Source organism: Melospiza melodia, chromosome 1, assembly GCF_035770615.1.
Source record: "Melospiza melodia melodia isolate bMelMel2 chromosome 1, bMelMel2.pri, whole genome shotgun sequence".
Taxonomy (NCBI): Eukaryota; Metazoa; Chordata; class Aves; order Passeriformes; family Passerellidae; genus Melospiza; species Melospiza melodia.
In genome coordinates, this window is record NC_086194.1 from 88499089 (window position 1) to 88522129 (window position 23041).

Below are 23041 nucleotides of genomic sequence, written 5' to 3' on the forward strand. Positions count from 1 at the left end.
TCACACCAAAGTGTGTTTTCCAGCAATGTTCATGCAAAGGATCCCAAGTAGAGCTGTGTGTGCCTGATTTTCTGTGCCAAGATTAACAGCGTGGAATAACAGCCACTGCACAGTCAAAGATTATTTTTGCTTTTTTCCCACATTATCCCACATGACTGAAATATAGAAAGTCATACTTTTGAACATGTTGAGAGCCAATAGAGGTTGTAATTGAGATGTTTGAGGTAATTGGTATTAGAAGCACTAACCTACCTGGGTATGAATGCAGGGCTTGAGGTATGCAGGTGTGCACAAAGTAATTTATCCTAAATTTTAGGATACATTTTGTGGTATTGATGTTATATGGAGAACACATTCTTCAGATTGATACACTTAATACTGTCTTTGTCTTGCTCTCTGGACTAAGGTTTCAATTGAGGGCCTCCAAAATCGTCCAGCACGCAAGGACTAGGTTAAGCACAGAGCAAAGAGACATGGAAACCCCGGAGGGAGATTCGTTGTAGTCTGGCAGAAAAAAAGCAGGAAAAAATAAGGTTTTTTTGAGATTGGGTGCTCCTAAGGAGTGCTGAGCATTATATAGATGTTATCTCCTACCTAAGTTCCCAGGCAGAAGGCTGAGCATGTGGTACTTTTTGCAATCTGTTCCTCTGCTCGAGAATGGTCTTGGCAGAGATGCCATATGCACAGCATTGTATTAAAAGTAGGTTTGATTATTTCCCATGGTAATAGTAGTGCAGTAGATGTGGCAGTAGGAAGATAAACATTAAAATGAGTGCAAATGGAAGTTCATTTCAGTGGTTGTTCACGTTCCACTGCTTCTGCTGCTGCAAGAAAGATGGCTGGGAGATAACACTGAGAGTGCAGCAGCCTGACAGCTACCTTTCTTCATTAACTTAGAGTGTAATAAAGCACAGCCTTTTTGAAACAAAGTTCAAGTAGCCAGAGCCTCTCTGTGGAAATTAATTTCCTCTGGAAGCTACTTCCACGTAACTCATCACCTACTTCACTGAACATTAGTCAGCCCTGTTGCTGGTGACAGAAGTGCTTGACAGAGCTGCTGGAAAGTGGGTCATGTGGTGGATAAAACATAGCTTACTTCCCCAGGCTGCTTTTAGTGTGGACCTCCTGAGACTGCAGTAAATAATAAATACCTGCAGGCCACTGTGGGCACTTTGAGTGCTGCTGCATAGCTTGTCTTTGGTCCATGAGAGGAGGAAATCATACAATGATGTAGTAGGTACGCAGAAAGAAACTTTTGGCTACCCATCTCTGATTCTGACTTTGCATTGTGATGATTTTTTTCCCTGAGTATGGGGAGTTATATACTGTTGGATGATGCAATTTCTATCCTCATAGGCCTGTTTCCCAGATGGGAGGGCTGAGGACTTCACTGCTGTGGTGGTAGCAGCTGTTTGTTTTCGATGCCTCACCAATGGCACTGGGAAAAGGAGGCCTGGGGCACTGCTCCTGGGCAAACACCCAGCTGGGCCTGGTTACAGGGGGAGATTTTGGTTGTGAGAGCCCTGTTCACTAACACAACAGCCATTTCATGTCTTCCCCATAGGAAAAGGCTGTGGGTCACATGGAATTTAATGTCTTTTAGAAGTCTTTATGAAAAGTGCAAAGCTGTGCTGCTTCAGGCCTTTAAAACTCAAGTCTTTTATTTGAAAGGGAACCTGCAAAGAACTAAAAAAGAATGAGGTTTGTGATCTGTTTTCATACTGTATAATGATCTATTTATTTATCTTCTTTTTCCCCCTCCCTTTCCTTTCTCTTTTTTATTCCTCCCTTGAAAGGTTAGGAGTTTTCCCAGCTACTGTTCGACAGCTTGTTATCCAGACTGTAAACACTGAATTTCAGTACTTCCTATCACTGGAAGAATCAAGGCACTGAATCATTAACAAGGCAACTCTTTGTGCCAAATGTTTGTTTATGATTAATGGTAAACAGATATTTTTAAAAAAAGACCAAAAAATGAGAAAAGGATTAAAATATCCTCTTTACTAAAATACTCACCCTGCAATTTTCTTCCACAAAAATGTTTGGACAACTCTGTTCATACATATTTCTCTTTTTCTGTGAGAGTACTCCAAAGAATTTTTACCCTTCCCTCATCACCACTCTGCTTGGATGCCTTCGTAGTGATGGGAGGAAACATCTGTGGTGCCAAAGGTGAAGTTCCATGTCTTGTCTGAGTCTTACAAACAACTTATATCTATTGAATGGGAGAGATTCTCTTCCTCCTTGTTCTCCTTACTGGTGCTCTTGCTTTCAGCTGTGCAGTCTCATGCTGAGTCTGCAGCTCCTAAAACTTTTTACTGAAACAACTTTGTTTCTGTCTTGGAAGAAAACAAGATTGATTTTTCTGCTATAATTTGCTGCTGGATTTCTGGATTGTATCAATTCCCAGGAGCTCCTAACAAGCATCACATCTGGTGGTACACAAGACTGTGTGTCTAGGAGTGATGTAGGGACTGTGGGACTCCCATGTTTCAACAGCGGCAGAGAAATATTGGATGGGCTCAGTCGTCCTGTGCTGGTTCTCCACCAAGATGGAGTCACTTGTCACTTGAACTACAATAACTCTCCATTTGTGACCTCTCAGCCTGCCTCCAGAATGAAAGGTGGATGTGCTCACATAGAAATCCTCTCCTGAATGTTCAGCTGGGATGAGTGTTCCTACTGTCTCCCGAGCCACATTTGACCAGAATGAGGGCAACAATTCTCTAGCAGCAGTTTGTTCCCTTGCTGTGGACTGCATTCCTTCAGGAGATTCTCAGGATAAAAAGAGGTGTGGATTTTGTCCTTCCAGAAGTTTCTTTATAGTGATTGGTCCATGGTTAGCCTTGAGGTGATGCTAATCAGAGCAAAGTTTGAATAAGCGAGCTGCCGACATTGGAAGTGGAAAGCTGGATTAGTATGTGCAAATGACAAAGGACTGAAGAGTTATGAAATGCAATGCCAGTGGATCAGATCCCGTTAGTTTTGCCAGGCTGCTAGCACTTCATCTCCATGGCCCAGCAGTCATATCTGAGTGCCTCCCAGTTCCCTAGGTACAGGCAAGCAAGGAAACTGAGGTATCTCCTAGGAAACAACACCTTTGTCAGTCTTCTCAGTTGCCGGTACACAAAAAGAAAAAAGCAAAAAGGACTTTAACAGGAAAATAGAGAGGTGCAACAGTCTGAGCAGTGTGAACATTATGTTGTTGGATGGGCACTCTTGCCTTTAATAGGTTATCTTTTTCCATTAGAGGACTGTTTAAATTTTTAAGTGGTGCACAAGCTCATAAGGACTTTTACTGCGTGGGTTCCCATTTTCATGTGGGTTTTGAATGTGTGGGAAAAGCTGATGCACTAAGATCTATTTCCAGTCTTCCCCTTGGGAACTATTGATGGTCATTTCTTCTTTCTTACATGACTTTTAAGATCCTCAACGCCCACCCCCTCCCCCCACGCCCCAAAAAACCCCCAAAAAAACAAAACAAAAAAAGAACAAACCAGAAATGGTTTCTTGGTTAGTTCCCAGTGGCAAATCTTATAGAGGAATGCCAAGGCTAAAAATGAGAAGCAGAACATAAATTCCAAACAGCTTGGATTCAACTATACCCACAGTCTTCAAAATTTATTTTGACATAAGTTTCAAATAAAGTTAAAGATCTTGTAGGGTAAAGGAAAAAAAATCAGAAATAAATGATGATTTTTTTATCATTATTTGGATTAAGAATACTTAAATAGTTGTGCTGATGTACAATATTTCTAGCAATATGACTGGCTTCCAGATGAGGGGGAACTATAATAATGAATTATATGGACCTACCTGATGGAAGGTCATTCTTTTTCTGTGACATAGACTTCAAATCAGTCACTGTCTCTCCCTTGCTCTTTCTTCTAATTGGAATGCTGCATAATCAAAGAATGTATTTTCCCTTGTGTTTTGCTGATAAAGTAATTTCTAATTTGCTTTAAAATTATAGGTATGAAGAGAAGCCTAGTTGTATAGAGCTAATACTCCTTACTTTGAAGATCTCATTTGAATGGCCGATGGAGAAATGCCCTGAAATTAGAGATATTTCAGAGAAAAAAGTAGGGAATCACACCGACACAAGAAAGAAAGGTAAGCATCTTGTCTATTGGAGAAATTGCCTTCAAGTAAGAGAAATTATTTCCCCAGAGATAATTTGGTCCTAGGAGTCAAATTGTCACTAAAAAAAGGCAAATCAAGAGCAGCAAATTGATTTTGCTTCCAGTGTCTTTCTTCTAATTATTCCCTAATTAAAAAGAGAAGAAGGATATGATAAATCCAGCTATTTTTTAGCTCACTGTTGTACTCATCCCTGAAGAACCTCTTCCTTATATGTATTTTATTGGTGGGGAGTGGAATGAAAACCTCTAGGTTAAATTTTCAGAGATTAACACTCACATTCAGTTTAGTTGGAAAAGCAATGGTTAAAAATAGTGAATATCTACTGCCTGTCTTTAGAGAAAGTTGTATGCCCAACATCCATGAGAAAAGGGTCATGTAGATAAATGTGAGGTGTAAGCACTCTGGTTTTGGACTGAGTGATACAGGCAGGCACAGAGAGAAACTCATGGTGGGGAGGGGAAACTAAAAGTTATATATAAAAAAAAACAATTGAGGAGTTCAAGTTGTTCTATTTGACAAATGTTTGTGTGTTTGGCGATCATCTGTTTCCTCTCCCACTACATGGATGTGTAGAGACCACATGTTTCTTCCTGCTTTCTAGTCTTGCACAACTTTCTTTGACCACTCCCAGCCACTCAAAACACTTTGCAAAATACTTCCCTTTTGGCTTCTCATTTGCCCACATCTGACGCCAGCATTTCTCACCCAGTTCCTTCTCTCTGTTCAGCTGTTAAATGAACCTTTGTGCCCCAGGGGTTTTTTTTTCTTTCTCTAGAGAATGGATGACAGGTGCACAAAACACATCCAAGCAGTGCTTGCAGGTTTGGAAACAAGAAAAGAAAGGTGCCAGCACTAGGTGAAAGCTCAGGGTTTGTGCTGTGTAATTTAAGTTTAATGCTAGAGCAGAATCTGGTTTTTGTGCCTGGCTCTTCAAAGATACAACGTCTGTGACATGTTTTGCAGCTCCTCTTGTGCGTGAGAGTAAAGGACATTTTGACTCACTTGAGATCCCTAGAAATGTTAAAAAAAAGGAAGAAAATAGTACAAGAAAAGACACTTATGGAACTGCTGAGGTGAGATAACCAGGTGTCTTTTCATATGTATCCTTTATTTTTCCTTCTATCTCATCAAATTTAAACAACCTAATCCTATGAAGGATTAAAGCTGTGATGTCTCCTTGCCATGTTTCTGTGTTCTGGGCTTTTCTCATGAGTTAGCATTTAAGCTCTAATGAGCTTGGAGGTTTAGTGAAAGCACAGGCAGCAACTATTTACACATGAAGTGGTTGAAGGTAGTGCCTTTTCCTTGGCAAAGGGATGTTATTCTTCCTTTCAGCCACAATTAAATCCCTTCAGTCAATCATGTCGTCCCTTAAAGTACCTGGGAAATGGGATGTTTGGTCTGGGTTCACTGAGACCTCATTTGCTCTTTCTGTGTGGGGATAAGTTGAGCTGATGCTGGAGGAAAGATGGCACAGGCACAGTCCTGTTCAGGGTGCTCTGCAGAAGGAAGCTCTGCACCTCTGTGTAGTGGCATGCAGAGCTCAAGGGTTACTTCTTTATGACTACTGAGAGGCTGGAACATCTTGGGCCTTCTGTTACTCTTGCTATCAAAGAGGGCGGGTTTTGAGTTCAGTGTGGCAAAAAACAGCCTGGAGAGAATAGGAGAGTTATACAGAAAATTAGTGAATGATTCAAGATGTAGAGAACATTATGCAGTGACCTACTTTGGAAGAGAGCAGAAAGAACTCATGCAGATGGAATAACAACCAGGAGTGCTGCCTCCCCACGATGAGAAAAGAGAGCAAGAACAGCATTGGGTGGAAAAATAATTGCATCTGTGTTTTCTGAAGATGTAAAGCAGTTTGCTGCTAGACCTGTTGGCTTGATTTTACCCAGGCGAGGAAGCTGGCATCTTCCAGTGACATCAAGGCTGGGAAGCTTTATATTGTAGCCTTCCTCTTACTGCCTGATGGGCTTCAGTGTTTGCTTAGGTCTGGCATACCTGGCAAAACAAATGTGCAATCGAGGTGTGGAAGATCTGGGGCTTTTTTGGCAGCCCTGCCAGACAGTGCATGTAATCTCTGCCCCACTGGTTGCCCAGATGCTCCTTGGTTCAGCTGTGCTGGGTGCCAGTGTATGGAGCAGTCCTGATTCCCCAGGATTACAGCAGGGTGGTGACCATGGCTGTCTGCCTGCTGCCAAGGCCAATGAGTCTCACCAGTGGTTTCCATCTGAGCTGCTTCCAGGTACATCATGCCGAAAGGAGAAGTAGGGAATGTGTGTGTTTGTCTGTTGAAGGTTCATGTTTTGGACAAACATTTTGGCCTCCATCCAAATCATACTGGAACCTGCGGCATTCTTTTGAGTCTGTGAAGATGGACCTGGCCTGTTTACAGTCAATAAAAAAACACAATGAAGAGCAAAATTCAGGCTGGATCTCCCTTGAGCTCTAATACTTACTCCCATTAAGAATTTTATTTATGTCTCTTCTTACAGCCATGATAATTTGGCCCGTGGTCCCTGTGTGGAGCCTTTGCAGTTCAATATTGATTTATTAGTTTTCTACTGTGACCAGTACTTCAAACAAAACACCCAGTACCTTAACCCATCCTTGGTTCCACACTCTGTTGGGTTTATTCCCCTTGAGATTGTCCTGAGTGTGAAAGGTATTTAGTGATGAGGAGTCTGAACAGCTCTCCATAATGGGAGACAGTTGATTACCTCCTGCTCCATATGTTACATGCTCACATAGGAGACTGCTGGAACTGAAATCCTGTCTACCTGCAAGTGCATAGAACAGACCCTGGTATCCCAGGCTCCTTAACATTTCCAGACGGGAAGAGAAGTTCTTTCCTTGCTCATGGCCCTTGTAGAAGCAACTTGCAAGAAGTGTCAGTGAGTTCTAACTGCAATGTACTCACGTCTGCAGTGGAAAGGACTGGCTCCTCAAACTGGCTTTCAAAGGTCTTTCTCACTCTGATCTGACCTTCCTAGTATTTGCGAACACAGTTTGACATTTGGATAATTAAGCACATAATTTATGACTGAAAAGGGAGAGCATTTTTTTTCACTGGTATCTGACCCAAAATGTAGAGAGGTCACACTAATAGGAGTCCTTATATTTAGTTTCTGACTTCAGTAAACTCACCCTGAATGAGGTTATAAAACTTACATTGATAAGTCTTGCCTCTGAGAGATATCAGCTATGGACAGCGTTTACTGGAGTGAAGTGGTACTGCTGTAGTTGGTGTGGTTCAGGATAGTCTCACAGGGGTCCCTGCTATCCTTCCTTCCACATGAAGAAAATGCTTGTATTAAATATTCATGCGGACGGAAATATTTTCTTTGTGGTTGGCACTGTGGTTACACTGTAGCAAGATAACCCATGCAGTTCCTGTGAAACCACCCATCTATCTGAAAGGCACAATATCCGCAGGGGTGAATAATAGGGATGGTCTGAACCTGAAATGGAGTGACAGGCCTTATTTTATTGGTCATGGCATGACCACACAGCTGGGATGGAGGGGGCTGGGATCATATGAGGATATAGTGGGAATATAACAGCATAAGCAAACAATCACCTCTGTTGTCATGAGAAGTCAGGTTTCTGGAGAAAGCTTTCTGCTTACAGAAAGCCACCTTGTGCTGTGCTTCTTGTTTTTACATTCTCTGTAAGTTCAACAAGTGTACACATGCAAAGACAAAATCAGACCCTGCTGTTGCATTGTGGAGATGGAGAAAGCTTCCATGAATGATGAGCTGCCTTGCACACAACTCAGCCCAGCAGCTGAGGCTGTGTGTGCACTTACTATTGTGTGCTGGCACAGCAGTCCACAATTGCTGTCTGGTGCTTGGCTGTGAGCAGCAAGGGCAGGGCTTTTGTCTCTGAGCACCCTCAGTGGGTGCAAGAGGCTGGCAGCCCTTGTCCTGCTGGACCTGGATGGAGAGTGTTTAAAAAGGATATGTCTACATTACACTTGCCCAGAAAAAGCTTTCTTGCTTATACTGGGGTTTTTTTGTGTGTGTGTTGAACTCTCTTTGTGTTAGTTTAGATACAATTGTACTGCTCCCCGGTTATACAGGAGTGTCTCTGTTGGTGAAGGAGGGGATGAGGGACAAGAGATTGATCCTAAGGTGGACATTTGGATAGAACCCCCAAGGAACTTTGGAAATGTCCGAGTCCCGTACTGAGCTATAGAGCTCTGGGTCTTGGGTGCTCTAATGCTGGCTACAGGAGAGATCCACAAAACCAGCTGTGCTGTGTGACTGTAGCTAATGCCTAACACAGAGGCCTCTCAGACCATTTCTGTAACATGCTGCAATCTCCTTGTGAAAAGCAAATCAGAGAGGGTTCTTCCACTGGAAGTGCTTCATGGAGCTTGTAGTAGCAGGGCATGCTTGGGTATGACTTTGTGCTTTTTACAGCCAAGTTTTCCAAACCTCACATCTACTGAATGAAAAGTGTAGATGTGTTTGTACAGCCAGGCTGTGGGTGCCCACTCTGTGCCCACAGCTCAACACTGTGTTTCTTTCACCCTTTGAAATACAGTAACTCTGTTTAACTTGAGATCCTATAAACTTCCTACAAGGACATCTAGGAAGATTTCTTGGTTGTCTTCAGATTAATAGTCCCCAGATATCCAATGTTCTGTTTTGGGATACAGATTTAGGTCGCTGTTATTTTGCATGTTCCAATGCTGCAACCAGTTCCTCTTTCTGTTTATTACAGTGAGGAATCAGCATTGTAACATTTGCCAGCGCGGTGTCTGCTTTTTCACTAGGATCACTTCAAGTGAAGGGAAAGATGGGCTGGTTTAGGAATATTGGATGTTCTCTGCCACTCTAGTGGCAGGAGAATTCCTGCCTTTCATAAGTGATTTTTTTTGCTAACTGGTATGAAATCTCCTCTGTCTTGACTTGTCAGTGCAGAAGGGTTCACATAGAAAGAAAAGGTGTTGAGAATGAAACTTCTTGGCAGTATCCATTAAAGCTATGGCCTGGCCTTCTTGCTGCTCTATGCTTTGATCCATGGGACCTGAGCCTTTACTGACCTGCCAAACAAAGATGATCAGGTCAGATGAAGATCAGGCTACAGCTCTTCAAAGGGCCATTTGTTTTACAGGGACACTGAATGTCTAGGCTATTTTGCAGCACACTGGTGTGAAGAAAGCACCACAGTTTCTCTTTTTCTTTTTTTTTTCCCTGTTTTTTTCCCATATCTTCATTTTCTCATCACCCAAAAAAATGTGCTACCAGGTGAATGGTGTTGAATGGGTTTTGGCCTCTAGAACTGAAAGCAGTCTCTGTAACTGATGCTTTATTTTAAGACCACAGGACATTTGTCACTATCCATTAATGAGCACTTGGCCAGCTGTTTATCTTAAGAAAAATAGCTGATGAAGCAGAAAACCCCATCATCCAGAGTCTGCTGTTTTATCCCTCCATCAAACTAACACCGAACTAACCTTCTGCACAAAACACCATTTTCATTATCTGCGCTCACAATTTTTTCCCATCCTCATTAAAATCTGCCAGAATAAGAAAGAATGAGCTAAATCCACTGTGAGCTCCTTCTGTCTGGGAAGTGGGGGAGACTGTTGCTCCTCCCAATGGTGGCCAAGTCAAGGCTGCACCCTATTCATCCACTGGAGGAAATAATTGCACTGGAACATCAGTAGGTGCAGGATGGACTATTTCTCCCACTTTATGTGGGGAAAAGTGGTGAAGACAGAGAGGCCTAGACACCGGCCCATGTTCCCAAAGTGAGCACACAGGCTGCAGAGCAGCGATTGCATCCCTACCCAACAGGCACATCTGGCTACAACAGCTATGTAAATAATTTAGCAGTGAGATTTATGGTTTTTTTTTCTCACTTTGTTGGCTTAGATTGCATTTAGTCACATTTACCAGGATAATTGCCCTGAACTTGTGTTCTGATGGCATGGTAATGTGTAAGAGAGGAGCTGATATCTTCAGGTCACCAATTAAAAGGGGAAAGTGCAAAAGACCTTTTCTCTTTTTTTTTATTTTAGTTTTTGGGCAAGTTTTCAAAGACACAATGGAGTATTTCTCTACAGGTTAGATTGAATTCAAGGCTCTTTGGCAGTAAAAGCTCATTGCTTTGCTGATTCTCACAGTAATCAAACCAATGTGTCAGACTTGATAGTTATACTCCATACAGAAATGGATAAGCCAATTGTTTTGTTAGGGGGGAAATGGAGCTATCACTTGCAAATAACCTATTTATTTTTAAAAATTGGGAAAAAATTCACTTTTGTTTATTTTCTGCTCTGAATATGAAGTATTTCTGTTTTCCACAACCATTTTCTGACATGCAAATAGCAATTAATTTTTATGTGAAAGAAATCCTTCCTGTGCGCTTTCCACTCTGTGAAACAGGGTTGGGGGAAATATGCCTTTTTTCATGAAAATACTAATGACTGAATTAAAGCATGACTCAAGTGGGCACTGTTCTAAGCAATAATATCAAAGTTGTCACAATTGTGTGTGGGATTTAATGTTCCTGGATGATACTTGCGTTTAGTCTGCAGATCCATGAGTCAAGGCAACTGTTAAAATCTCTCCAAACCTTAGGTGGAGCCCAAATGGCTTATTTTGAGGTGTTGATAGAGTCATTTGAAGACATAACAGAAAACTGACTTTAAAGCAGGGCCAGCTGGGAGCATGGGTGATGTGGGCTGTTGCCTTGGGCAGCAGCAGCCTGCCAAGGGCACTGCAGAATAGTTGTGTCTTCATTGCTTGCTCTGCTTCTGCCAGTGCCTGGGGAAATGAAATCAGGTTGGCTGCCAGTGCCAGGCCAGGGATCAGGGGGAGTGTGTGCAGACTGGGGCCAGCTGTTTTCAGTGGTCACTGCCCCTGCCTGGAGAGTTCCCTTCTGACAGCAGGAGCTGCTTGTCATGAGCTGTATCAGCTGTATCCTGGCTTAAGGGCATGCTTTTCTCTGGTGAACATGCACTAACTGTGGTAGCTTTTTCAAATCCTGCAAGATTTGTACTCTTTGTGAGCAAGGGTAGAGTCTCCACTATGCCCCTGCTACCAATCTGTGGTGCAGCCTGGCTCCCCATCCTCCTCTGTTCTCTCAGCTGGATTTTGATTGGGTGCCTGGTGTTCCCATGATGGCAAGTGATGATGGAGTTTGGAGCTCTGACAGCTCTGCAGTGAACACAGGATGGTTATATTTTCCAGAAGAGGATGTTGTTGAACATTTTTTTAGTAGATTTCAAAGTAAAAGTAAAGTAAATTTTATTACTGTACATAGAATTTATGTCATGAGAGAAAAAATCTTCATTGAAAGTTCAGGCCCCCAGAGACATGAGCCTGATGTCCTGGGGCCAGTGTTGCTTGGGGCTGACAGGCTCCTTTCTGCTTTGACCCTCTTTGTCCATGCAGGTAAATCTTGATTATGAACTATTTGGCTCCCCTTTACAAAATGGTTGTTTCTTCCACGATATTCCGCAATCCTGGAACTGGATAGCAAACTAGAGTTAGGGAAACCTCGGGATACAGGACCCTCTGCATAACACAAACATCAGTTCAGTGGCTTTCTAAAAGATGGGTTCAACTTTCATGGTTTTATTTTATGACTTCTTTCTTCACTAAGGATTCTTTCTGAAGCAGAAATACAGTCCCAGCAGTGTACTCAGCAGAGAATGAAACAGTTTTCTGGGCAAAAAATGTTATATTCCAGCTGGAAAGGGGTCATTTTCTGATAACCCTCACCCAGTGCCTACACATGCTCTTAATGAAGTTGTGTTAGAAGCAATTGTGTGTACTGCGGTATTGACTGGTTTCAGGAACAGAATGGAAAGTATTTCTTTTGAGAGTTTGAAAGCCAGGAATCCTTTCTCAGTTGGCTATAGGATGGATATCATTACTTCTGAAAGCAGCAGCACAGGGCTGTGTGACTGTCTTGGAACAAACATCCCAAACAGTGCTTGGTTAGGTGGATCTATTTCTAAGCACTTAATTCCCCTTTCTTACATATTCGTAGAAGTATTTGTCTAGGGGAATATGTTGACCATTTTTAACCCAAATTCCACTAAATAATGTTGTAGCTGACATCTAACACTGACAGAAAGTGGTGGCAGGGTACCAGAGACTGGCAAGTAATAAGTGAATTTCTTCTAGTAGTTATAAAAGGTAAAAGTTTCTCCTTTGTTCTTCTAAAAGCCAACATTAAAGCCAGCATGGACTTCATCCATCTTATGCATCTGTTTTAACAGATATTTCTGTAGAACTGGAAATTGCTAGTTCAGTGTGACTGACCCAGAGAGCTCTCATCAGTCAGCTGATGTGTGGCTGCTGAACACATGTCTGTTTGAAACCTGTCCCAACAGCTCAGGAGGACACATCAGTGCAAATTGCTCCCTGATTTTCTTTTGTGTAATAAACCACGTATGAGGTATAACATCAGCTAAGAGAAGAATCCAGGTCACTGGAGCTCTGTGGCTGTTTGTGGTGAGATTTCAGAGGCAGCTTCTTCCAGTCACTTGTATTTAAGTGCCTGAAGTAAGATCTTGCTCAGTTTTCGACTGAAACAAAACTCCCTACTTTTGTGTGTGACTGAGCAAGACCAAAAGGGGAAAAAAAAAAGCAAGACTCTTTGGAAAATATATCTATGTAGAATATCTGAAATCTTGCAGAAGTATTTCCAGGCTTTCCAGCTTCATTGTTATCTCCTCGTTGAGGACAAAAGCAGTATATCCCATTGTTACTGTATAAAATGTGTGTGCATTTACTGGTATTTCAGTAGTGAATGAGGCAGTATGTGTGATTATCTACAAAATTTTGGATTTGGATCTGTCTCTGGACATGCTCCAGCACCTCAGTGTCTTTCTTGTAGTGAGGGCCCCAAACCTGAGCCCAGGATTTGTGGTGAGGCCTCACCAGTGCTGAGTACAGAGGGATGATCACTGCCCTGCTCCTGCTGGCCACACCATATCCTGGTCCTTTCCTGGCCACACAGGCCAGGAAGCCAGGATTGGCCTTCTTGTTGACCTTCTTCTGTTAAGCAGCACCCCCAGGTCCTTTTCCATTGGGCAGCTTTCCAGTCACTGTTCCCCAAGCCTGTAGCATGGCATGGGGTTGTTGTGACCCACATGCAGGAATGGGCATTTCACCTTGTTGAACCTCATAAAACTGACCTCTGCCCATCCACCCACTGAACTTGACCAATCCTAGGAGTGGACCAGATGACTGTAGCATCAAAGAGGCTTCAGTACCTGATGATGAATGTTAGGCCCAAGTGCTGTTTGAGAGGAAAATCAAGTCATTTTCAAAATGTATGTTCTTGCTAAATGGGTTGCATTATTGTAGAAGTGGATGCTCTAAGTAATCCTAAGGCAGTTGTTGCTGTTATCTAAGCCCTGGCACTGCCATGGCATTTCCTTATGGCAGCAGGAGCAAACCACCAAATGATGAATATTTAATGGAAAAGCTGACGTATATCTACAGTGAATCATTTGCTAGAGAACTGTAAATAAAACAGTGTTTTTAGTTCACTGCCTAGGGCTGTTTAAGTATACCATGTATGAATTATGTCCACATGGGAAAGGAGCTTAGGTTAGAGTAACCCTGGCTGAAAATTTGTGAACATACAAATACATATTTTTATTTGAAAGTGGTAGGAGTTGCCTGAATCAGTTTTCAGTATAGGTATGTATGTTTATACGTCTTCTTAAGACCATATGCTAAATGTTTAGATGTGCCTGGTTTCAATTCAGGGGTCCATACCCCTGATTTGTCCCCCCATCCTTTTCCTCTGCTGTGTGTGTGTGTTTGCATTAAACCAGTCTTCATGTAGGTGGTCGCACTGTATTTTCTCTCTTTGGACTTCTCACTTTGGTCCAGGTGGATTATGGTTTTTCATCTCCTTTTATTCTCCTTCACATTACTTCATACACATACTCTGAGCCCTGCACCGGATACAGGCCTTGCTCAGGGGACTGGAAGGGCTCTGATCATAGTTTGTAAGCTGTTCCTGGACACAAGTGGATTTCTGCTCACAGCTAGCTCTCCACTGATGTGAGGTGTCCTCGTACACGAGCCACTGAGATGCAGAAGTTATAGCTGTTACAGCCTGATGTGCCCACTGATCTTTGATTCTGTATCTGGGATATGGGGGACCAAGGTACTTATACTTTTTTTCTCTTCTTGCATTCACATTAAAAGCACAGCTCACCCTGACCTTCAGTGCAAGGTGGGAATTCCTATGTTATCCACGTACCAAATGTCCCAAAATGGACACCTGGAAAATGAAACACGAGTATATTGAGGATGTTGGATTAGAAGGAGTTTTGGGCAACTCTGTGATGTAGAAAAGATGTGCCCAGAGATGAGTAAAATCTTTTTATTCAGAGTGGCACAGAATTGCCACTACTACAAGTCTACCTTTTAAAGGCAATTTGGGAAACTGCTCCATCTCTCAGTAAAATTTATTGTTGGAATTACAGCTTTTCTCCAGGTCAGGTGTTTTGGCTACGCCCTTCTTTGATGTTGACCATGGGCACTTTTGAGTATCAGACCCTTTCTACACTGCTCAATTTTAGGGTGAGGATCTCTGGGTCTGAACAAGAGAAGTTTCTCCACAAAGCCTGAAACATTTCCATAACTTCCCTGTGGACTTCTGTCACAGCTCCAGAGGTCTCCATATACAGGACTTTGCACATAGGTGTTTCTTCCTTTCTGCTGCCACACTTTCCTAATGACCTAACAGGAAGGGATTTAGGGCAACAAGAGGGCCTTTTGCTTTATCCTATGAAGCTTCCAGATCTGTGTGAGTATGCAGGAAAGCAGTGCATGATACCTATCATTTGGATAGGTACCTTATCTCTAGGTTTATTGTCAAAGGAAAGCACCACACAACTTCTGTGATTGTAAGCCCTATCAGATCAGAGCCTGCTTTAACATGTCCCCTTTGTGTACAAGGTTGAATTCATTCATTCTCTGAAGGAGGCTGGAAACTCTGGGAATACACTGTGTAACTGGACATTGGATCCTGAAGCATACAATCCATGGGAAAGAACCAGGGTTTTTACAGGCATCTCCAGACTTTTTTGAGGATAGAATATTTTTATTTATTTGAACTGAGGGTTATGGACCATGCTCTTGGCCTTTCAAGAAGAAAGGGAACTAGCTTCTGCAGCTTGCCTGAAATGGGAGATTTTTTCAGATTTTGCTCTCTGTGGTTATATGATTTCTTAAGACTGACCTTATTGAACACCTTCTTTGACAAGTAGCTTCATAAATTCGAAGAAATGTGCTACAAAATAACTCTAGTATGGAGATCAGTATCTGGCAAGACTGGCTTTTAAAGTGCTGTTGAAAAATAGCAAGAAAATAAGTGTATGTGAGAACAAAGGACATTTATCCTACTAGCAAGTTTCAGATGTGCTCACTCAAACTTATTTTGACATGCTCAGAGGACCCAGCCTAATGGCAGAGACATTAAACTACAGCATTAAGGGACTGGATGGTGCAAGCTGGCTGGAAGGGTACCCAAGAGGTTTTATTATTTTTGCCTATGGTATTTATGGCAAAGCAGCTTCATTTTCTCTAGAAATACATATTATTTTGCTTCCTTCTGAGACTTCTCTGTAACAAGTTGTTGATCTAAAACTATGCAGAAGTAAGCAAACAGTAAATTTCTCAGAAGTGTTTCCAATCTGTATTTCCAAATCTTGTACGCATCTAAACATCTCTCATTGTTCCATGTGACAGGAAAGCAGAGCAGAAGATCTGCTTGGGGTTTTGGCAAACAGTGCGTGTTCATGGGGCCAGAGAAAGTGAGAATAACTTGGTATCACAGCAGCCAAGAAACAGACACCCACAATTTGTTAGAAGAAGAGGAACCAGGAGACACTCAAAAGTCCTCTAGCTTCTGACTTCAGAATAGTTTGGTGGGTGAGAAATTCTCTTAGGATCAAATCCTGCTCCTGTTTCACCAGAGAGGAGAACCCTGGTCTCCAGTGTCCTAGTTGAATACCTAGAACTAGTGGAAAACAGTAAGAGACTCTCCATCCCTGAGTCCCTCTGACTTGGTGTGAAGCATACATGAGGAAAGTTCCCCTTCCTCATTCTCCTTCTGCTTGAATTTACATGGGAAGTTTGATTCCACATTGATTTTATTTTCCTTTCTCCTGAGTTTCAGGTTTTTTGAGGGGCATCCATCCCAGTGCCATCGACCATCGCTCCCTCAGGCCACTGATGCCAGCCTTTGCCTCCAAGTTCCTTGCAGGGCTTGCTGAGCCCCGAGGGGGTGGCAGTGAGAGAGGGAGGCAGCCAGAGCTGCCTTAGGCAGAGCCACCTTTGAGCTGCTGCTGCTTCAGTGCTCAGCCTGACAGAGAAACAAAATGGAAATTATTCAGGAGCATGAACCAAAGGGGAGGCATCCCAGAGGCCTTTGGCAGAGGTGTATAGATGTCAATTTTTGTGTTTCCTTGGTGAATGAGTCACTGTGGCTGTGCTTAAATTCTTAAAATGCCTTTTAAGCATTCACAACAGCATTTTTTCCCTGTTCGTGTGGCTACTTTCAAACACTGACTTCAGGTACACCCAGGCCTTTGCAAATCAATGAGAACCCAGGTTTGACCCTAAAGCTGTTTAGCCACGTTAGCAAAGTCCAAAACATGGTCTAATCTCTCTGGCAGGTTTTTAAAGCTTAAGGTCAGATTTTTTTTAGGTGACTTTCTGTTATAAGAGTGGGTTCTTGTGCAGATGGATCAAAATAGAGGGTGACTGAGCTTACAGTTACTTGCAATGTCAGGCTGACTTTATCCTAGGAACTTGCAGTATAAGAAACAACAAACCTAAATAATATGCCAGATCTTGACTCCATTTTTCATTGCTTCTCCTGTTCTGAAAGAGCTGCTACCTTGTCAAAATAGGATGTATGCAGAAGAAAACACCAAAAAGAAAATGAAGCAACAAATGAGGTATTCTCATCATACTGAATTTTGTGGTGGAAGATGAGTATGTTCTCTGGGACACCATGTACTAGATCATGGCATGGTGTGTAATTTTAAACTTTCTCACTGCCAGTTTTGTTGTGGTAATATTTGGGTGCTCTGCTGAGTTGGCACTGCCGGATGCAGGTTGTTCCTTATCCATTACTGGCAGGAAACATTGCACCAGAAGGGTGGATACAGGCACCCTGGCTGCTGGGCACTTGCAATAGGAGATAATTTCCTGAGTGGCATGAGACAGCATGGTTTGTATATCATGTAAAAAGCCCATCTCTTGTGGCATTTTCCTCTGATTGCTGAGTCCACTGCAGAAGAGTAAAAACATATGACACTTAAAAATAGGATATATCCTCAACCATTGCAAACGCCATCTGTTCTCAAAGAAACAACTGGTAGGAAAAAATAACCTTGGGTTGAAACCTTGCATGAAGTTGCCATTTAAGATAAGTGGGGTTGGCTTTGTTATTTTTACTTTTTTGGAGGTGTGGAGAAGGGCTGTTGGATGGCAACTGAAAGAAGACAGATATGTGGAACTGGAGTGTGCGTGTTACAGACGTGCGGAGAAGTCGTGTCTTGGAGACCTGAAAAATTGTGGGACCAAGCATCACAGTGACACTGGAAGGAACCCATGCACTATTTTAAATCGGTTCATGCAGGTGACTGCAGCAAGGTGTCTGCCCACCACCAGAAGGTGGTTTCTAGGGAAAATGTCTACATTCCTAGTCATAAACACATAAGACCTAATTTTCCAATTGGACACAGTTCTCTGGTGAATGGTATGGCTTTCTCACCCATTCAGACCCCATCCAGACTGGTAGTGAGGAGTGAATCAGTAGCTTAGGGAATGCTGACTCCATCCCTGTATGCTGCTCCCAGAAAGCACACCCACAGCCATCACCTCTGGTCACAGGAGTGAAGTTTCACAGCTTTGGCCATTCCCAGGAGTCAGCACTGCTTCTTCTGGCCCTGTCAGGCAGTGATTAAATGACTGAAGAGAAATTTTGTTTTCACATCATGGCAATTTGCTGTTACCCATGGAATTTCAGTAACTAGTCATACCACCTGCTCCAAGTCTGATGAAAATCCTGAAAGCCCACTAGTGGACTTGGTCACTTAGGCTGTTTTGGATACCTTTAGCATCTACCTGTGATTTCTTTTGGTGCTGAAACTGAAGGCAAACAGGAGCAACTCACCCCCTTTACATGGGCTGATTGTTTCAGAACACCTGTGGGCTACATGTGGCTGTGATAACACATGAAATCAGCAGGGCTGTGCCACAGCACATGAAATCAGCAGGGCTCTGTAGCAATATAAAGCCTGTGTCTTGATAGCCTTGTATGGATCAGAAATTTGAAAATGGGATAGCTGCATTTCAGTGCTTCTGCCCCTGCTCTATACAGTGAAGAGCAGCTGACTTGTACTTAAGACACATGCCAAGAAACTGTGCATGAGTTAAAGGGAACACTGCATGGTGTTTGCTCAAACAAAGTAGTCATGTTCCAAGACTGTGTCCTAATCCTGTCAACCTCACTGTTCTTATGAGTTCCAAGTGGGACAACATGGTGAGGTAAGAAAAGGGCGTTTTAATGAATAGGTTTGATAGTGATATTTCTGAATCATTTCTCTTTTTGCATCTCACAGCACAGGAATAGCTACAGTGATGTAATGTTGCTATTTAGAATTGTTTTCAAAGTGTGTTTTGAGTTTGGTGCCTGCAGTATTGAAAATTTTGCTTTGGAAATGAGTGCACCTAAGGTAAAGGCTGTGTGCATGTGTTTTCAGCTTCTGTCTCTCTGAATTTGGACTGCCATGCTTCTGATCCTCTTATCTCTAGTCTGAACACCAGAAGATTTGAAGGGTACTAGCCTGTGCTCAGCTTTTGTGACAAGCAGATGAGGGATGAGACAAATCTACTAAACACATTCTCTGCTTTGTGGGGGAATAAGGCAATAACCTGCTTGCCTTATTCCCCTGTGTCTGGTCCTAGTAGACCTAACTCCTGAGATAAAGACCTTTTGTTACTTAACCCAGGGAATGAGTAATTCTTTTGTGATGTGCTGTCACAGCACATTTCTGTGTTCTGGCCTTAACTGTCCAGTAGCAAAACCTGGCTGCATTGCCCCACAATAGAGCAAAAACCCACTGTGACCTGGAGGGTAAAACTCCATGGAAGCATGAGGAGTGATGTGGCTGGCGTAGTTCACAGTGGTGGGAGAGCAAGCTTTTGATTTCATAAGTGACAGAACAAAGAAACTCAGTTTTGCAAGAACTTTTTTTTTTTTTTTGGTCAAACTCTTTCATACTGGAAGAGTGTGACTAATTTGCCAGTCCACATACTGGGCAATAACACTGAGCCCTGTTGGAAACAAAGTATGCTGTTCTTGCAACACAGCCCATACTCCTAGATTTGAGCCTTGCATGTGAGTCAACTATAGTTAACATTTTAATACTCTAGCAACATTTCAAACACACTCTGCTTTTGTCTACCAGCTTTTTCATTTCTTGGCACTGATGGTCTTGATCTTCCATGGTGGAAGTTCGATATCTCTCTTAAGTTGAAATAAAGTCTTCTGTACTCTGAAATGTTAGATCAGGCTTATTATTATTAAATTTTTTCCAGCTGTCAAGCTTAATGCATTTTTTAAAGCATCCTCCTACTTTACGGGAAAGTTGTGAAAAGTGAATATGTAACAGTGCATATATATTTATTGTACATGTGTTTGTTTGTGAGAGACCAGGACTGAAAACTAAATTCTGTTGCCCCCTAAATCTGATGCAAGTTCACCCTTTCTCACAGCTTTAGATCTACCTGTGAAGTTTGTGCTTTGTGCAGCTTTTTAATGGGCTAAATGAAAGCTCTGGTTTGAGGCAATACTGACTTCTGTCCTAAAACGTATGAGTTGGCTTGTAGTCCATTCCCACAATGGCCTCCTGTGTCTGCATCCTGTCATATTCTCTTCTGTGCCTTCCAACCCATGTTTGCTGTTCTGCCTAATATTTAAACAAGTTCATTAGCTACGGCCATGTTTTAAAAATATAAACCACATTTTTCAGGCTATGGACCAACATGTTAAAAACCATCTGTGATATCAATTGCTCAACTCATGCTCTCTGAAGAGCCTGCTTTACTTGAGGCAAATGCTCTGCACTTGTGGAAAATAAAGGTGGTCGTAAAGGACCTCAATTCACTTTTGAATATTTCAGCTAAGACTCTGTCATTACAGCTTTTATTGTATCTAACCCTCTGGGTTCTTTTGTAAATGTGGCAGGGTTAAGTGCTTCTGACATTCATCCCAGCTATTTGTGGGCCCAGATGTGGAGTTAGGTAACTCACTTCAAACACGTGACTTTAAAAACAGGTGATGAGAGTGATGAGTGAAAACTAAATGAAATTTCACATCCCGAGGCTTAGCCAAAATATCTCTTTGGTTGTTCAGGTTAATGTCATTACCACATGAGAGTTCTTTTTCCTGAAGCATTTATTCCAGATGAATTTCTTTAGCCTTCTGCTCTGCTTGGCTGACTGTTTGCAGTCTATCCTTGCTCTTTTGTACATAAATAAGTTGAATTGCTAGGTATAGAATTTTGAATTATCTTGGGCTATTGAAATGGTGTCTAAAGAAGGTAAAAATACTTCTGAGAAAAAAAAAATAATTCCAGGTTGGATGTTTTAAGCCACACTGGTATGGCCATGCTGAGGGTTACCTCGAAGTGTAGCTGTGTAAAATGCAGCAAAGCTGACATGAAAGTGGAAGGGAAAATGAATGTCACACAGAAACTCTGTGTTTACAAATTCACCTTCTGCACTGCAGGGACACTTTAAAGAGGAACATTAAGAGTGATAAACCTTAGCTGTAGAGCTCTTCTGAATTTTAGTCCTTTTAAACATATTTGATTTTCAGTACCTTATGCCATATGAGAACAACAAAGGACTCCTCAAAATGCTGCCAGCTTGAGGTAAAAATTCTCAAAGACTTTGTCATTTCTTGCTCATTATGTCCTGTTCCTGCCCCCAGCCACTATCAGTGGTGGAAATCTTGATTTTAGCACTGAAACAGATGGGCTTTCTGCAAGTCACTGAGGATTTCTACTCTGTTATTTAGTTCAGAGAAAAAAAAAACAACCTCCTCCTCTGCCCTCCCTCAATCTGGGCTGTTAGCTTTTTAGACTAATGCTTGGATGTGCTCTTTGGCTAATGGAACTCTACCTTCAGGTTCTTCAGTTGTGTCTTTCTTTCTGGTCCCCATCCCCTCCTCAAGAATTTGAGCACTTCAGATTTCAAGGATTCCTGTTTGGAGCAAAAGCAATTGCAGCAACAAACCAAACCAAAATGCTTTCAACAAGTCTGCAGACCATGCAGAAACCCAGTGTATGTCTTCTGCACATGTGCAGACCTACTGCAGAGCCCAGCTCACAGTTCTGCCTGGATGTGTCCTTGCCTCCTGGAAGTGACAGACTCACAATACATGTCCTGTACTTCTGCCAGGGGAAGCTTTACCCAAGCTTGAGCGCATGGCTGTGAACAGCCACCATCACCTAGTATAAATTCATTTTCCTATATTTTAACTGCTAAAATGAGTGCTCCACCACAGGTCAGGAATCAAGTCTGACCTTAAAAAGATGCAGACTCAGTTCTTATTGGTACTCACACACTTTTTTATGCCCTTATTGTGCCATCAGCAACAGAAAAGTTCCTTTGCTCTTGCAAGAGTGCTACAATGGGTTTTGACCTGCTTAAGAATCAGGAACCAAGCATCTCCAAATGCTGAATGATTTATGAACATATATTTAGTTAAAAGACAGATGACCACAGCATTCTCTGTTTTTCTAATGCATTTTTTGCAGTCAGAGAGTAAAATGTTGAACCAAGCAGAGTGTCTGAGGGCATACCTATATGAATTAGGGCTGACAGCCTCACCTTCTCTACCCACATTCTGGCATTTGCACAAATTCCCCACTCCTCCAAATCCAGCCAACATGGAGCATGGACAGCGAAAAGTTTGAGTCTGTGCCAACCTGTGTACATGAACCCTTCAAATTTTCCCAGTTCCCCTTGTGGCTTGGGTGTCTCTTGCAAAGATGCTGTCAGCCCCTCAGGGTGACCTATTCTTCTGTCAAAGATTTTAGATGTCTGGAATATGTGTCTTCTGTTAGTTGTGGCTTATTACAATTCTGGAAATCCCAGAAAAATTCTGGAAATCATCTTTGTGCGGGACAGTTTTGACCATCACGGTTTGGGTAGAACATGTTGTATCATGCTGTACAAACTGTCTTTGGTCATGCATGCCTTTGGCAGTTCACTGAGCTTTGCTCAGCCATCTGTTTCCACCAGTTTCTTCCTCAGAACAGCTTATCATCTTGGTCAAACAAGACCCCAGGTTCACTCTTCTAGCTTTTCCTAGAAATACCTGTTTTCATGTCTGGTTATTATGGAGTCAGAATTCTCTGACTAGTTGTTAGTGTCTTGTCATAGGAGAGACCCACATTTTTTGGCTCAGTCTGGTCCATTACTGGTATACTCAGAGTACAGAAATTAACACCCTAATGTAAAACACCTTTGGGATTGTAGCATAGTCCCCCAATTTCAATTTTGTGTGGCTGATGTGTATTTTTGTAGATATATCAGTTGCAAATATTCATAAAACTTCCCTGTTTCAGTTCTTACTTGCAACATTTATTTCTGTTTTGTTTTTTTGTTGGTATCAGCTCAAAACTTCCCTTTTCCTATTGAATTCCCAGGTCACCACACGAGTATGTTGGCATCCATAATAAAATACAGAGACCTCATTAAACCACCTTTCTTTTTAAAGTAGTTGGGAACTTTGAATTCTGGTGGTATAGCTGGTGACTGACTTAACAAGATAGCAAAGTTTCTTCAGAGCGGAGGTCTGCTGCTGTGCCAGGCTGATTAGC

The 23041-nt window shown here is 42.2% G+C and overlaps 1 long non-coding RNA gene across 3 annotated transcripts in view; it reads left to right on the forward strand.

Annotated features, from left to right (window-relative positions):
- Window positions 1–23041, forward strand: part of LOC134420844 (uncharacterized) — a 155238-nt gene that overhangs the window by 102748 nt on the left and 29449 nt on the right. For 2 of the 3 annotated variants that reach the window (XR_010028429.1, XR_010028431.1), the window contains exons 1-2: window positions 2018–2791; window positions 3974–4113. This is a non-coding gene — a long non-coding RNA (uncharacterized LOC134420844). Of the gene's footprint in view, window positions 1–2017; window positions 2792–3973; window positions 4114–23041 lie in introns of those variants that run through there. The other variant, XR_010028430.1, reaches the window with a different exon arrangement.